Consider the following 17,691-nt stretch of genomic DNA (forward strand, 5'->3'; position numbering starts at 1 on the left):
GTGCGATCGCTGGCCAACAAGACGGACAAGCTCTCAGCCCTGTTGAACAACCAACGTGAGTACAGGGAGGCAAGCCTACTGTGCTTTACTGAATCCTGGCTGAATGATGACACGCCCCTTTCCAAGATGGCAGCATCCACATTGTCTGTGCTGAATGTTTGTTAGTGTTTGGTATTTCTTTGTTGGTTTTTAGTACTTTTAAACATTCATTTTTAAAACCTTTTTACCTTTAGTAAGTAGTAGTCATCATTTGATCTTATAATTTTTCCATTCGCCGATTTGTGGACTTTTTTGGAGCTTTTACTTGCCCTGTGGACTGTGGCCTGTAGCTGAGCTTCCACCAGCCCTGCACCAGCAACCAGCTACCAGCTACCAGGCCAGCCCCAGGCTACCTGCTACCAGCCACCACCGGGCCAGCCCCAGGCTGCCAGCTACCAGCCACTACCACCAGGCCAGCCCCAGGCTACCAGCTACCAGCCATCACCATCAGGCCAGCCTCAGGCTGCCGGCTACCAGCCACCACCACCAGGCCTGGTAGGCCTCAGACCTGCACCAGAAAAATAAAACTCTACAGAGAACCCCAAAGAGAACCTCTGCTGCTGGCTGTTACCTCTCCTCTCTACTGTGTGGGGCACTGCTGAAGCGGACCTGACTGGAAACCCATTATGGAGGATGCTCTGGGAACGCACTCCCTCACAAAGGAGCTGGTAGATATTTTTAACAGTTCTGACAATGAACGTACTTGTTATGGATTTTCTGAAAATAGTGTCTGCTCTAAGCAAAACAGTGGCAATGTGCCCGTCTTAGACAACACCAAATACCTCAAGGAACTTCTTGCAGCAAAAGATACTTTGAATTAGGGATGCTCGATATTGGCTTTTTTACCGATACCGATATTCCGATATTGTCCAACTCTTAATTTCCGATACCGATATCAACCGATACCGATATATGCAGGGTTTCCCCCCCAAAAAACGGAATCATTTCAGGTAACTAATAATTTCACTGGATGCATTCAAAAGGCTTTCTAAATGTAAGCATTATCTGTGCAAAATATGATCATTAAAAAAGTTAAAATTAACATACAAGTTGTTGAATTAAACCAACATGCATACTTTTGACAATAAATAAAATAAGAATTGGTTCTTACTTGCCTGGGTAAATAAAGGTAATTTTTTTACCGATACCGATATTTTCCGATATCACATTTTACTGCCGATATCGGCCGATAATATCGGACATCCCTACTTTGAATCCATCATTCACACTTGTGTTGAAACTCATTACTACAGAGATCGAAAAGGTTCTAATTGAAGGACAAAAATACAAATGTAGTAAATGAAACTTGGTCTACCGTAGTAAATGGAAGGAAAGGAAAGATGTTTTCTGCCCCCGTTTAATCCTGACATTTCATTTGACATTCCAGTGAATAATTCTTATGCTCCTCTGACTGAGCACTTGGATTACCTCACTGAGTTCCCACTCGTAACAGCTAAATATGCTAACATCCCAACCTTTAGGAAACGACCGGCCAATCCAGCTTCATGCAGCGGATCATCCTCTCTATCTGACCCCCAGCCCAGGAACAAGAGAGCTCGTAGGGACCACTCTTCAATCATTCTCTCCATCTGACCCCCAGCCCGGGAACAAGAGAGCTTGTAGGGACCACTCTTCATCCTCTCCATCTGACCCCCAGCCCGGGAATAAGAGAGCTCGTAGGGACCACTCCTCCCCCAGTTCACCTCGGCAGCGCTCTCCTGTACATCAACCCTCATGGTCTGCACTCGCACCGTCCCAGTGGCAGCTGAAAATCACCCAAGGCTTTCCATCTATGATGGAGGTTTCCATGAGGGCAAACCCAAAGTCCTCTTGATTGGTGACTCCATCATCAGGTCTATTAAACTTCCCTGTGCCATATCATACTGTTTTTCTGGTGCTAAGGTGACTGATCTTATGGAACGGGTGCCCTCTATCATTGAGAATCATCCCTCTGTTCACAGTGATTTTACATGTTGGGACCAATGATGTGTTATCCAGGCAATCGACCAAGCTTCAATCTGACCTTATGTCTCTGGCATTAACCATAGAGAGCCTAGGAAAACACTGTCCTCTCCGGTCCTATTCCATCTTTAAGACATGGCTCTGAGCATTTTAGTCGCCTTTTTAGCCTGCATTGCTGGTTGCAGACTTTATGTACTGCCACTGGCCATACCTTCATTAACAACTTCGACACGTTTTGGAATAGAGTGAACCTATACAAAGTGGATGGGGTTCACCCAAATGATCTGGGGGCTGAGAAACTAAGATTAGATTGTATGAAATCATGTATTAATGCCTCTCTGACCCGACAGCTACCCACATCAGTAAGTAGTTTAAATAATCTATGTTTTTTTTTTAATCCTCTTTGTGTAACCAATATTGTGTCTACGCATAGTCCCAAATCCTTCTGTTGCCATTATTCCTGTTCAAATCACTACCAGGTCCCCGGTTGATCATTTAGGTCGTACTGCTGTTACTCCAAACTTGGTTTTAATACAAATTCAGCCCCCTGTTATTAATCATGTTATTGATTTTTACACCAATTCAGAGTCTCTATTCAGCCCACTTACTTTTAAAAAGAGAAACGGATTAGGGATCATTCATTGGAATATTAGGCTTTAATATTAAGATACTCGTCATGCAGTCTAACCCCGATATCCTGATTTTAAGTGAAACTTGGCTTAAGAAAGGTGATTCTGACTTGGATGTAACTCTAGACAATTACAACCCGTTTAGAGCGGATAGGACTGGGAGGGGGGGAGGGGTGGCTATTTATGTAAAGTCTATTTTTTCTGTGACTATTTTAAACACTAACAATTCCAAAATGTTTTGAAATCCTTGTTTTAAACATTTATTTGGGACCCAATAATTCTGTTAATGTGACTGGAGTCTATAGACTCCCATCAGCCGATGTTAACTCTATTGATAGGATAGCAGAGTTACTATCTCAGTACTCAAATGTTGAACTGATAGTTCTAGGGGATTTTAATATTGATTGGCTTAGTAATGATTCAAACCATCTTAGAGACATTAGTAGTAGCATTCGCTTATCTCAGTTGGTTACTGAACCCACCAGGCCAAATCTAAAAGATTATTCTAAGTCAAGTATAATTGACTTAATGTTTTCTAATAAGACTGATAAAATTAGTGCTTGTGGTGTTTTTGAATTAGGTGTTAGTGATCACTGTCCTATAGCTTGTGTTAGAAACTCGATTAGAGAAATCACAGTCTCGCATTATTAACAAAAGGAATATGAAAAACTTTAGTGATCAGGCTTTTCTAATTGACCTATTCCATAGCGACATCCACTACACATTGGAGATTCCCGATGTCGAAGTAGCACTCAACTTTTTTTCAAAAACCTCTCTCAATTGCTAATAAACATGCACCTTATAAAAGGCTTAGAATAAAAAATAGATTAATCCCTTGGTTCACACCTGAATTATCTGCCTTGCTTAAGGAGAGAGATAGAGCCTGGTCACTTGCCAGATGCTCTGGTGATCAGTCACACTGGGCAGCATTTAGACGGCTTAGAAATGAATGTACAGCATCTGTGAGAACGGCTAAAGTTGAGTATCACTTAGAACTAGTAACCAGCTCCTACTCAGATCCTGCTAAATTTTGGAAGGCAGTGAATTTAAATAAGACCAGAACCACAATTTCCCTCCCTACAGAGATTAGAAAGGGTGAATCCTTGATCTCGGAACAAAAATAGGTCTGTTTAGCCATAAACCAACATTTTATTGAAGCTGGTCATCTATTTGAGAATAGCCATGTAGGGCCACCAGGTGGACAGGATCAGGAGCCCTGTACATTCCCTGTGCAGATAGGACATGATTTTCACCCTCGTCTGTAAACTCTGTTCTTGAGGCACTTCAAGCCATTGATACCAGGAAATCAACTGGAGAGGATGGGTTGGATCCTTTTTTCCTCAAACTAGCTGCACCATTGGTTTCAAAGCCAATAACACACATATTTAATCTTTCACTACTAACAGGTGTGGTTCCTGTTGCCTGGAAAACAGCCCATGTGACCCCCTTGCATAAAGGGGGGGATAAAAGTGACCTAAATAATTACAGACCAATCTCCAAGTTATCCTGTCTAGCAAAAATCCTGGAGTCATTGGTAAACAACCAACTTAAAACATTCATCACAAAACACTCAATATTAAACCCACACCAATCTGGTTTTAGAGAAAAACACAGTACAATCTCGGCGGCTACTGTAGTTATAAATGACATTGTATCAGCCCTTGACAAAGGAAAGCATTGTGCTGCCCTGTTTGTAGATTTGTCTAAGGCGTTTGATACTGTTGACCACCTTCTCCTCTTACAAAGATTGCAGAGTGTTGGCTTTGATACAGGTGCTTGCAGTTGGTTTCAAAACTATTTAAATGCCCAATCAGAGCTTCTACAAACTTATCTCTTCATCTAGGAAAAACAGAGGCCATCCTGTTTGGATCAAAGAAACGGCTTGGTAAAGATATTGAAATGAAGGTAAGAGTAGGTGAAAAGCAAATAACAAACAAGGATTCTGTTGTATATCTAGGCTGCATACTGGACAAACATCTTACAGGAGAGGCCATGGCTAAAAAAGTCCACACTAAAATCTGCCAGAAAACGAAATTCCTAGCTAGACAAGGGAAACTACTGGACCAGGCAACACTTAAAATGCTAGCGGGCGCATTAGTACAGAGTCACTTTGACTATGCTGCCACCTCCTGGTTCAGTGGCGCTCCACAGGTCCTGAAAAATAAACTTCAGACAGCTCAAAACAAATTAATTAGAGTAGTCCTTAAAGGTCAACCTCCACGTTGTATTTTTGTTCAATAAACAATGTGGACTAGGCCAACAGTGACTTTCATGAAGAATTGTAAAAAAAAGTATTGAAATTGACCCAGTTTTAGCGTTTTTATCAAAACATTTTGTCTGCCCAACACAATCAACATGCACTTGCATATTTTAATCAATGGTTTATAACGTGCACGTGTAATGTCGTCACAACAGGTATTGGTCACCAGGGGTATCACCAGGCGGCGCTGATAGTCACACAGCTAGTGGCAGGCAGAGAGCCTTGCTACCATAGATATATGCTTGCTACTACTAGCCGAATGGAAATGTATCTGTTTCACCTCACTATTGCTCCGTGATTATAGCCATCCATCCATCTCTAAAGCTAACCACGTTACCATATTTGTAATAATGTAAATCATTGTGTCGTTGTACACATTGTGTTTATAACGTTAGTAGATAACATAGCTTAGCTTGGTAGCTATTGTGCTAACAACATATCCCGACATCCGGCTCGCTGGCCGGCATGAACGGCCGACCCAAAATGGTTCTCTCCTCTCTGTACACCCCGACCCGACCCCACGGGTGCCCTGCCGGGGGGCCCATGGACGCGACGGCGGCGGCAGCCGCAGGGCGCCCGAGCCCGCAAAGGCTAGTGTTACACGATAGCTATGAGCTAACTAGCGCTGCGGGCTCCGGCGCCCTGCGGCCGCCGCTGTTGTCGAGTCCACAAGCTTCACTCGGTGCATCAGTCACGAAAGGGGCTATGATGAGCTTGGCAAGCCAGAGTAAAACACAGTTTTCATTCAATCAATCAATAACAACATTAACCAGACTCTCGTTGTGTCTATTATGCTAACGCTAACGTTACCTCATTGTGTCTATTCTACACAGATAGCCTCTCGTGTCTATCTGCTAACGTTAGCATTAGGCTAACTAACGTTACGTCCCTAACCCCCAACAACAAGCGTAACTAATCAGCGATCTTTTTGTCAGACTAAACTCTCCGCTCGGTGGCAAATTGTGTTGATGTCGGTTTTGTTTCATCAATAAATGAGGCAGAATACACAGTGACTGTATCCTTTTTTATTGCACTCGTTTCTTGCTGCAAACATGCAAAAGATATCCTACGCGAGACATTAAAGATGGCGGCGCGGACATTCTGTTTTCGCTCAGACTCCCCAAACAGTGACGTCACGCGTCTCTCTTCTGACCAATCAGTGGTCTGCAGTTTTTCACGTGTCATTTCTGGAGCTCTCATGCTGATCACCAGCAGCCCCGCCTCCCCACACGGAGACAAACTGAGTACTTTATTTTAGTGGAAAAGCAACATTAGATTCGGCTCATTAATATGCAAGCCACACCTGTTGTGACGTCGGCGTTTTGATAAGCTTTTTTGATTCGCGCGTGCATGTTATTCGTGCGTGGACCTTTTTAACTCTTTCAGAGTGGCATTTCCGGTGTCAAATGGAAATAAATAAATAATAAAATTATATACCAATGATGTAAACTACCCATAATTGATCAGTAGGGTTTAACCTAGAGGTTGGCCTTTAAACTACCTCCACGCACTCACCTAGGGCCAACTTTCTTTAGGCAACTAAACTGGCTTCCGGTCAATAAAAGGGTAATTCACATCAAATTAGGTCTCACACACAAGATAGTTCAAAATACAGGTCCGAAATATCTATCTAATTATTTTAATCGATTCCGTGACAATCATTCATACTCCACTAGAAGGAGCAGTACGGATTTTATTCTGCCACGATTTAACTCCCTAATGGGCACAAATACATTTTTATATTCTGCAGCACTGGAGTGGAACAAGCTTCCAGTGGCCCTGAAAAACATCGAAGAGGGGGGAAGTTTTAGACGTGCCACAAAGAAATGGCTAGCCAGTGAAGTATAGAATAGCCATAGGAAGGAGAGGGTAGGAAGTGCTTTTTTTGTATGGGGTTGCTATTATGTTTTATTCTGTTTTTTATTATGATGATCTTTGTTTTATTATGATGCTCCATGTTTTATTATGATGCTCTATGTTTTATTATGATGCTCTATGTTTTTATTATGATGCTCTGTTTTAGTATGTTTTATTATGATGCTCTATGTTTTATGATGTCTGTCCATGTCCAAAATCAGGGACCATGATGGAAATAAGTGCTTGCACTTTCTCATGTTTTTATCCCTTGGATGCTGTCTTTTACTCCACAATAAAAATCAATCAATCAATCAATCAACCCATCACAAAAGGTGTTCCACAGGGATCAATCCTCGGCCCGGTCTTATTTACCATTTATATTAATAATATTGTCTCATCTCTGAGCAGCTGTCAAAGCCACCTTTACGTGGATGACAGTTCTCTATTGTACTGCCGATTCTGTGCAACTGGCCACTAAATATTTACAACTCTCCTTTGACGCCCTGCAAGATGCACTTATTAGTCTAAAATTGGTGCTTAATGCCAGTAAAACTAAATTCATGTTGTTTTCCAAAGCCAAAAATATTGTTTATAGTGACTTGCATATATCGACTCTGAACAGTTCTTATATCGAGAGAGTTTCAGAATACAAATACCTTGGTATTTGGATTGATGAAGGACTTACATTTAAATATCATGTGGGCGTTCTCGCCAGTAAATTACGGAAAAAGATTGGCTTTTTGTATAGAAATAGAGCCAACTTCCCTATGATTAGTAGAAAGAGAGTTGTTGAAGCAGTATTCCTATCTGTTTTGGATTACGGAGATGTGATTTATAGACATGCAGCGGCTTCCACTCTTAAGCCCTTAGACTCTGTTTATCATTCAGCCATTAGATTTATCACCGGTGATAGTTATGGTACTCACCATTGTATCCTATATAATAAGGTCGGGTGGGCCTCTCTGGCAGAGAGACGTAAGTTGCATTGCAATCTTTTTATCTATAAAGCCATAATTAGAGATTGTCCAAATTATATTAGTTCTTTATTGGAATGGACCACTGGACCCTGTCGTACACAATCCAGTTTTTGGCTTACACTTAGAGTGCCTAGAGTTTGTACTGAACTTGGTAGATCTGCTTTTGGCTTTTTTGCCCCTACATCATGGAATACCCTGCAGGAAACACTGAAACTAGACACTCTAGTGTCTATGGGTCGGTTTAGAACCTTAATGACCAATCAGGTCACCACAATATGTAATTGTTTTTAAATTATTACCTCCGTTTTAATTGAGCTATTTTATTCTTTTTAAAATATTTTTTATTATTTTTTTTTAATGTATTTTAAAATGTGCTCTCAATTATTCTGATTGTCTGATGTCTTTATATTTATGAACACACTGTGACACTTGTGTATGTAACATCTCGACGGCACTGTAAATGAGTTTAATTACTCAAGTGTATTATCGAGTATAAATAAAGATTGAATGAATAACATACCGGACAGTATCATTGAACAAGAGGGCTTCACGGCGGTGCGCATCAACAGGGGTAAACAAAGCGACAAGAGGAGAGGCGGAGGGCTTGTTGTCCGTTCATTCCAAATAGTGCCACCCTGGGCACATCACCGTTAAGGAACGCATCTGTTCCCCCGACATCGAACTATTGGCACTGAGTCCATACTATTTACCATGAGAAATAATACATGTGCTGGCTCTGACAGTTTACATCCCACCGAGCGTGGTGGCGGTGCAGGCAAGTGACGTCATACACTCCAGTCGCGGGGCTTGAGACAAAACACCTGGACGCATTTATTTATCAACAGGGACTTCAACCATGTCAGACTAAACAAGACCCTGACAAACTTTACCCAGTATGTAACCTGCAAAACCAGGGGAGACAAAACACTGGACCTACTGTATGCTAATGTAAAGGAGGCTTTCAGCACGACTCCCCTGCCCCCCCTTGGCCAGTGGCAGTCAGACCACAATCTAGTGAGGCTTGCATCTACATACAGGCCTATCATTAAGAGACAGCCACCGACCACCAGGTCTGTCCCACAGTGGTCTGACGACATCGAGGAGGAGCTACGGGAGTGTTTCAGGTCGACACTGTTTATCGTTTGTCCCGGCACGTAAGGTGGACTCTTTTACTACCAAGGTAGAGCTCTTTAAGTTTTTTAGAAATATTAAGTTAAGCCTTTTACGCCAGAGGGTTTGATAAGAGAACTCAATATGTTGCTAATGAAAATGTGCCCACAATTGATGATGTTGATGCAAGGCCTGAAACAGAGCCTGATAACCCCCTTTTTCCTAAAAGAAAAGTATTTAAACCACGTAGCTTTTACCCCCCATCTCAACCCACCCTCAGTTGAGGCTTTTTGCAGATTGGTACAAAATGATGTGCTTAATTTATGTGAGACCAGTCACAAAGCCCATCTTTTACTTGAATCAGAGTCTGCAGCACTTAAGGAACTCATAAAGAATGATGATTTAATTTTTAGAAAAGCCGATAAAGGTTCTGGAATCGTGCTCCAAAATAAGAGTACTTATGTATCTGAGATCAATAGACAATTGAACGACATTGAGGTACCCTTTTAAATTCAGACCCAGTGTTTAGATTTTCTACGGAAATCAAAACAATCCTCAAAAGCCTTAGATTGGCAGAGGTAATCACAGAAAACGAATTTAAGTTCGTTTGTAGAGTACCCGGTTACTCCTATTATTTACACCTTACCTAAGATCCATAAGGATCTGGTTAACCCTCCTGGTCGACCGATAGTCTCTGGTATTGGTTCTGCCACAGAAAAAAAATCTCAATTTATTGACACGCATATTAAGGATTTGGCCTCTTCTCAACGTGGTTACTTAAAAGACACTACTACTTTTTTGAGCAGGTTATTGACCTGTAACATTAGTCCCTCTGACTTATTAGTTACCATAGATGTAGTCAGTCTTTACCCCAGCATTCCACATGCTGACGCGCTTGACGCACTGAGTTTTTATTTAAAATCGAGGGAGGTATTACTCCCCTCCACAGAAGCGCTAGTTAATCTAGCCGACCTAGTTATAACGAGGAATTATTTTAATTCCAAGATAAATACTCCTTGCAAAACAGAGGCATCAGCATGGGCTCGCCAGCCGCTGTGAACCTAGCCAACCTGTATATGTCCAAGTATGAATTGGATCACATTTTTAATAATAACCCGTTTGAGAAATATGTCAAATCCTATATGCGCTACATTGATTATTCGTTTTTTTATTTGGTCTGGTTCATCGTCTGATCTTTATGCCTTTCTTGAGTACCTGAACACCTGTAGAGAAACGATAAAGTTTACATTGAAGTTTGATATGCATAATTTAAATCGAGAATCAGTGAACACAAATGTTCAGTGAGAAATTCAGATGTCAAGTCTTGGTAGCTAGAAATGTTTCCAAGTGCAAACATACCGTTAACAATCTCAAATACATGGGACTTAAGTTAGTCCACAGGCCCGCGAGAGGGGGAGACAGACACAAGTTACTATTGCAACGTGAATGTTATTATATCCACCTGTTCAATTGCATCGAACCTAGAGGAATGAATGAAGAGAACGTTTTAACCGGTTTCCTTTAAGCACCTTATACCAATATTATTATTTCTGGTTTAATTATGTTGTTAACACTTTGAGTGCCACTCACGAGATTTCTCGTTTTTTTTTAGATGGTTGCATGCCACTCACGAGATTTCTCGGATTTTTTTTTTTATTTAATTTTTTATTATTTTCGTGAACTAGACATCGGCGGCCATCTTGCTACCACATTTCTGAACGTCTAGACATGCAACTTCGCTCGATTCCGCCAGGTGGCAGTATAGCCCTATGTTGTAACACATGTATAATGTTATCAGTCAATCTACCTGCATTATTATAAGGATGATGGATCTCTGCTGTGATTGGTCGATAGTAAAGATCGTGACGATCTTGACCTGCCCACCTGATATTTAACCTGAACACACCCAGCGTGAGCTCAGTGCGTCTTCGGATTTTGTGAATACAGTTATCATTGAGAGATAGAGAGAGATTAGCGTTTTGATTTGATTTGATTTTGAGCATTTAGCATTGATAGTAGTAGTGATAGTATTTCTAGTAGTAGTAGTGATTGATAATATATTTTCTTCATTTTGTAATACTTATTTTCTTTTGTAGTACCAGGTAATATTAGTTGCAGTACTGTAGCAAGTACAGCACTTTTAGATAAGTGCTTAGTCCGTGTTTTAGTAACACTAGTTAGTAGATTTTCATAGCCGTTTTTATAGTAATAGTCGAGAGTAGGTATTCACAATGAGGAGAACGAGGAAGTCGGTTAGGAGAGGCAAACTCCCGGACCGATACGTCCAGACCACACTGCCGTTCACCCAGGCCCCGGTTCCACCAGCTGCCGCTGGGACGAGCCGTGCACCTCCGCCGGCACCGATCAGTTCTCCAGTCGTGGCCGCTGCCACCGGCTCTCCGGTAACGATCGCGCCGCTCCCGGTCAGAGCCACAAAGAAGCGGGTTGGGGCCCCGGTTACCGCAGCTGTCGCTGGGACAAGCCGTGCACCTCCGCCTCAGGTGAGGCCGGCACCGATCAGTTCTCCGGTCGTGGCCGCTGCCACCGGCTCTCCGGTAACGATCGCGCCACTCCCGGTCAGAGCAACAATGAAGCGGGTTGCGAAGACCCGGCATGTGTCGCCGCCGTCCTCCCACACCACGGACGAGTCTGAGATCGACATCGCTGATGATAATGACGAGTGGATGCCAGGTAATTTCAATTCAATAAATGGTCAATTCAAGGCATGTGTAACTCGAATATATATATATGCATGTGTTTATTGAATCCATGTGCGTGAATGTATCTCGTATGATCGAATGTTTGTAGATACATTGCAAGCCAATATATGCATGTGCAGCGTATGTATATGATCAGCGAATGTGGGTCTTTGAAAAGTGCTATAAAAATCAATGAATTATTATTATTGTGTCGCTATATTGAGTCTGTAACGCGGGGTATATACACAGTAACGCGAATATATGCATGTGTTTAGTCAATGTCATGAAAAGCAAAGTGCACGGCCTAGATATGGCCTGGTTTATGATTGAATGTTTGACCATTGATGCTAACTGTGATTTATTATATATATATCTTTATAGGTCCAGGCAGAATGGACATGGAAGACATGGACGATGATGAACCCATGCAAGAACGTGAGGGTGTTTGGCCGTACAACAGGAGACTGGGTAGGCTATGCTTATGCATAATATAGTGCATATAACATTACAATTTGATTTTAGAATGTTTTGTGACTGCATGAATGATATCGCCACGTGGTCTTTGATCTGGTCTCAATGCAGCATGGTGAATGACATTGATTGAAGTAGCACTAGTAGCCACGTTGTGTCTTTTGATGTTGCATGCATGGCTCAATTGTTATACCTGTTGGGCATGTTAGTCTCTCTCTCTCTCTCTCAAAATCTGACTTTACTGTTTTTTATTGCAGATTCTGACACAGACTCTGTGGAGGAGATTGCAGAAGGCGCAATAGATGACATGGAGTCCGTTGACTCCGATGTCGAAGTTGCCATGCGTACAGCAAGGAGACCATGCACACCTCCGATAGGTGTGTATATATATCTCGCTCTCTCTCTCTCTTTCTCTCTCATGCATTGTGACAAAGCTGACGTCCCTTGTTATTTCAGCTTCAGCGAAAGCAGGACCAGCTGCTGAGGCAGAGACAGATTATGAAGAAGAGGATGTCCACGCTAAGCAGCGGGGTGAGTTTTGATCACTATCTCACACTGACTCATTCACTCACACAAGTTTCTAAATATGTATTATATGAATGTGTCTACAGTGCATTGTAGTATACCAGTTAGTTATTGTAATCTCATAATTTACAGGCAAAGGTCGAGGCCGGGGCAGAGGCAGAGGTCGAGGCCGTAAAAGCACAGCTGCTGGTGGGAGCGATGAGTGGATCAAAGGTACAGACAGTTTTGTGCCACTTAAATGTACCTTTGACGCAGAGCCAGGACCACTACACGATGCGGCCACCATCACATCCACCAAGCCCCTTGCCTTTCTGCGGCTGTTCCTCACCGATGAACTCATGGGTGGCATTGTACAGGAAACAAACTTGTATGCTGAACAAACAATGGCCGTCATTGATCCCAACAGGCAGAGTAACAGGCTACGCAGTTGGACGCCTGTCACCCTTGCAGAATTGTGGAAGTTCCTAGGAATACTATTCCTAACGGGGATCGATCGGAAGCCGCAACTATATATGTACTGGTCAACTCTAAAGTTTTTCCATTGCGCCTATTTCTCCAAAACAATGGCACGTAATAGATACCAGGTCATTTGGAGGTTTCTACATTTTAGCAACAACGAGACAGCAGACAAGTCTGATAAAATGTACAAAGTACGCCCGGTCCTTGACTACCTTGTCAACCGATTCCGGGAGCTATTTCAGCCAGACAAGAATATTAGCATAGACGAGGGGATGCTGGCCTGGCGTGGCAAACTACAATTCAGAGTGTTCAGCCCCCTGAAGCCCACCAAATATGGGATCAGGTCATATGTGCTCTGTGATTCTCACTGGTTACTGCTTTTCACTGCGACCATTTTGTGGGGACTATGTACCCCTCAAGGACACGGTTGTTGGGCTCCTAGGACGTCTGTCGAACAAAGGTTACTTTTTATACATGGATAACTTCTATAATTCAGTGGCCTTGTCTGACATACTCCTACAGTTGAGGACCCACATCTGCGGTACCTTGAGGATGCACCGGGGAGAACCGGCGCAGATAAAGCGTGTAACCAATGTTGAGCTGCCGGTGGGCGAGACCATGGCCCTGCACAACAATCGGGTCATGGTTATCGCCTGGAGAGACAAGCGGATTGTCAAAATGATCAGCAGCTTTCACCATGGCACTCTAATGGAAACACTCGTCTGGAAGAAGGGTCATAGGACGAAGGTACCGGCAATGAAGCCAGACTGCGTGCTCACATATAATGTCTGCATGAACGGGGTTGACAAGTTAGATCAACACATCAGTTACTATCCGTTCATTAGGAAGACTGCAAAGTGGACCAAGAAGTTCGTAGTATATTTGATTCAAATAGCCATGAACAATGCCTATGTTCTGTACAGAGCCAGACAGCCAACAGGACCGCACAAGTCACTCATGCAGTTTCAAATACAAGTCATCGCTGACTTGTGTGATGAGGCAGATGCAGCCGATTTAGCTCGCACAGTGGCCAGTGCCGCACGTGCCGCAGGTGAGGCAGATGAGGCAGAGGCAGGTGCCGTAGGTGGGGGGTGTGAGGTGGGAGGGAGCTTCCAGGGCCCAAAAGACAGATCCACACTGCAGGTTGGATGGCAAGCTAAAAATGCATGTTATGGAGAAGTACCCACCCACCCCAAAAAAGACGCATCCCACGAGAGAGTGCCGGGTCTGTAAAAAAAAAAGGCATTAGGCGGGAAACCAGATCATACTGCTCGAAGTGTGGAGTCCCCCTACATCAAGAGTGTTTCACACCCTACCACACAAGAGATTATGCTAGTTGAGCATTATCGCTAGCATAAACTCTTTGTGTGCTAAGAGTGGAAACACTCTCCATGAAATATATATATATATGGATGGGTGCGTACTTCCCCGTAGTATGTGTTATGATATATGAGTGTATACATTTAGTCATTTAGCGGACACTTTTATCCAAAGTGACTTACAGGTTCTGTACGACAAATCAGGACGGGCACAACTCTATCAGCTGAGTAACAATGTGTGTCTGAGGCGGCCAGACGATGCAGAGCGTAGGGTTATTGAGGGTGTGTAGTATATTGTATAGTGTCTTGTAAATAGTGTAAGTATTTCACAATATAGGTATTACTGGTTGTACAGAACAAAGGTGTTGGCACACAGTAAATTTTGCTGAGTACATTTTACTCAAACTGTACTGGTCAACTCTAAAATGTTTCCATTGCGCCTATTTCTCCAAAACAATGGCACGTAATAGATACCAGGTCATTTGGAGGTTTCTACATTTTAGCAACAACGAGACAGCAGACAAGGCTGATAAACTGTACAAAGTACGCCCAGTCCTAGATTACCTTGTCAACCGATTCCAGGAGCTATTTCAGCCAGAAACCAGAATATTTTTAAAACCAGAATCAACCAGAATATTAGCATAGAGGACTCAGTTTGAGTAAAATTTACTCTGCAAAATTTACTGTGCACATGGATATATTTGAAACACTATTCTTGGTCCACTTTCAGAGTAGCAATGTTGGTCTATCTTGTCAATGCCGTTCATCAGTGTCCTGGTGTTAGCTTCTGATTATTTTCACAGAGTTTCACAGAGTACATATGGCTCACTTTACTAACTAACACACTATGTACATATGTGAATGCACTTTACATGGTGTACCAAAATGGTGCTTTTATCTGAAGTGAATACATTTTTTACACCAAGTGTTTATAGTGTGCCGAGGATGGGTTGAACACAAGACCTTTATAAATAAATGTACATGTGTGCTGATGCACACACAAAATGGTTATCTGCCATTTTGTCAGGTCAACACTAAACATATTTTACATGCACATGTGCAGCGACCATTTTGCCAGGTCGAAAATGAATGGACTTGAATATATACACATTGTATGTTGTTTTTGCTACTGTAATGCACTGTACATGGTGTGCCTTACCTGAAGTGAACACATTGTCCACTTCAAGTGGTATAGATAGTTCGTTATGCTTTTATATTATAGCATGAATGTGAATGCACTTTACATGGCGTACCCAATGGTGAATAAATATTGTACATTTCAAGTGTCAAGTGTGTATATACAGAACATTATTATGCAATGTGTTTTTTACAACATGTGTGTCGAGTATCTGTTGAACACATGGTGCACTTGCTAATGCAATCACTACTTATCTGAAGTAAAGACATTTCTTCCACTCCATCAAGTGTCAAGTGTGTATTATATTCTTATAATGCAATGATTTTTATAACTTGTGTGTCTTAGATTATAATATACAGAATACAATGCAAAAATGAGATAAGATATTCCTTTATTGATCCCCTTGGGGAAAATTCAGGCATCATAGCAGCATTACATGTCAGAATACCTGTGGACGACTACACCATGATATGCAGGTAAATTCATCACGAACAGCTGTGAAGACATATTAGTATGCCGAGATATACAGTAATTGTGTGAAATTGAAGCAATATATATATATACATTATTATAAAAATCCATATGGCATGCAACGTAATCTATATAAAAAATATCCCTATATGCATTGCATTTCATGAATGCTAAAACACCAAGTGGTTTAGTCACTAAACCACTTGGTGTTTTAGCATTCATGAAATGCAATGCATATAGGGATATTTTTATACTTTATGACAACGCTTCACATTCGATAAATGGGGGGGGGGGGTAGATCATGATTGCATTTATTCCAAGTGCATAGTGTACAATGTGTGACATTATGCACTTGGAATAAATGCAATCATGATCTCCCCCCCCCCCCCCCCCCCCCATTTATCGAATGTGAAGCGTATGCAATTTTGCTAAATTGCTGCGTTTTCTATACATATTTTTGATTTACCTTGAAAATGTCTATATGTGGGAGCTCCAGTAGCTCACCACGTACCGCGAGCGCTATTTCAGCACCGTGGACAACCGTGCTCGTCACGGATCTGGGGCTTAGCGAGTTCGAATCCCGACTGCAGCCGTGCCTTTCCCAGAGTGTCTTCCCCCCCATCTGAACCCTTTCAGCCTGTTTCTGTCGGTCATCCTTGACCAGTATAAATGTGATAAACACATAAGAGCCAGGGGAATGGCCAAAGTTTAAAAAAAAAAAAAATATGTCTATATGTAATATTAGTATGCCGAGAGATGTATACGGTAATTGTGTGGAATTGAAGCATACAGCTACACATTATAAAAAATGCATATAGGCATACAACGTGATCGATACAAATATCTCTATATAATATATGCATTGCATTTCATGAATGATAAACACCACTAAGTGTTGTGTGTACAGTGCATGACATTATTGCACTTGGACAATGTGTTTCAGACGAGGAAATATGTTTTCGCGCTGCTGCAGCAAAACGCTCATAACTCGACTTTGAGGAAACGCACCTCGAATTGGGCCAATATTTACCTTTTTTGGCGTGGAATTGTGAACGAACAACGGCATGGATCAACAAACGGCTTTTGGCGTATTGTACATCAACTAGCATATTGTCAAATGAGCCCAACCATTTCCACATAGCTAAAATATATAATATAGAAATCTATCCGCGGAAATCATGTGTTTTCGCTAAATCAGCCTCTTAAGAGTCTGGCACGGTGGGGGATTTGCCGTCTCCCCCTAGTGGCGTTCAAAGTGTTAAGCAAGAGGTATGGTTTTCCAAGGTTTCTCACATGAGAATTTGGAATTATTTAGGTAAATATGGAAAGGGGCTTAATTTGCCCTAGAAACTAAGGGCATGTTATATATCTTGTTTCTGGTAATTTTGTTTTTGGTATATACGTATAATTTGTGTATTTATGAATAGACTCTATTTTGATAGGTACCATGGTACCTATGGTCATTGTAGACCAACAAGCTCAGGCACACCTGCGTCGTGATGTCATTTCCTGTCATGTCATTACCTACCCGGTGGATATAACCACCATCTTGACTGAAGTATCATTGCTAGCCATAACACTGATGAAGGAACCATAGTTCCGAAACATTTATGTTTCCATTTCAGGCCGCCATTAAAAATGAATGAACCCGAGTGCTGGTCCGGTTTTCCTGCTTTCTTCAATTCAACTTTATGGGATTACAGCACCCAGTGTCAGACTTTGAGAGCGCGGTCTAACTTGACATTCAGGTCGACAGACTGAGACATGTTTGAGAG

This window comes from Notolepis coatsorum (genome assembly GCF_963971535.1).
Source record: "Notolepis coatsorum genome assembly, chromosome: 18".
NCBI classification, from domain to species: domain Eukaryota; kingdom Metazoa; phylum Chordata; class Actinopteri; order Aulopiformes; family Paralepididae; genus Notolepis; species Notolepis coatsorum.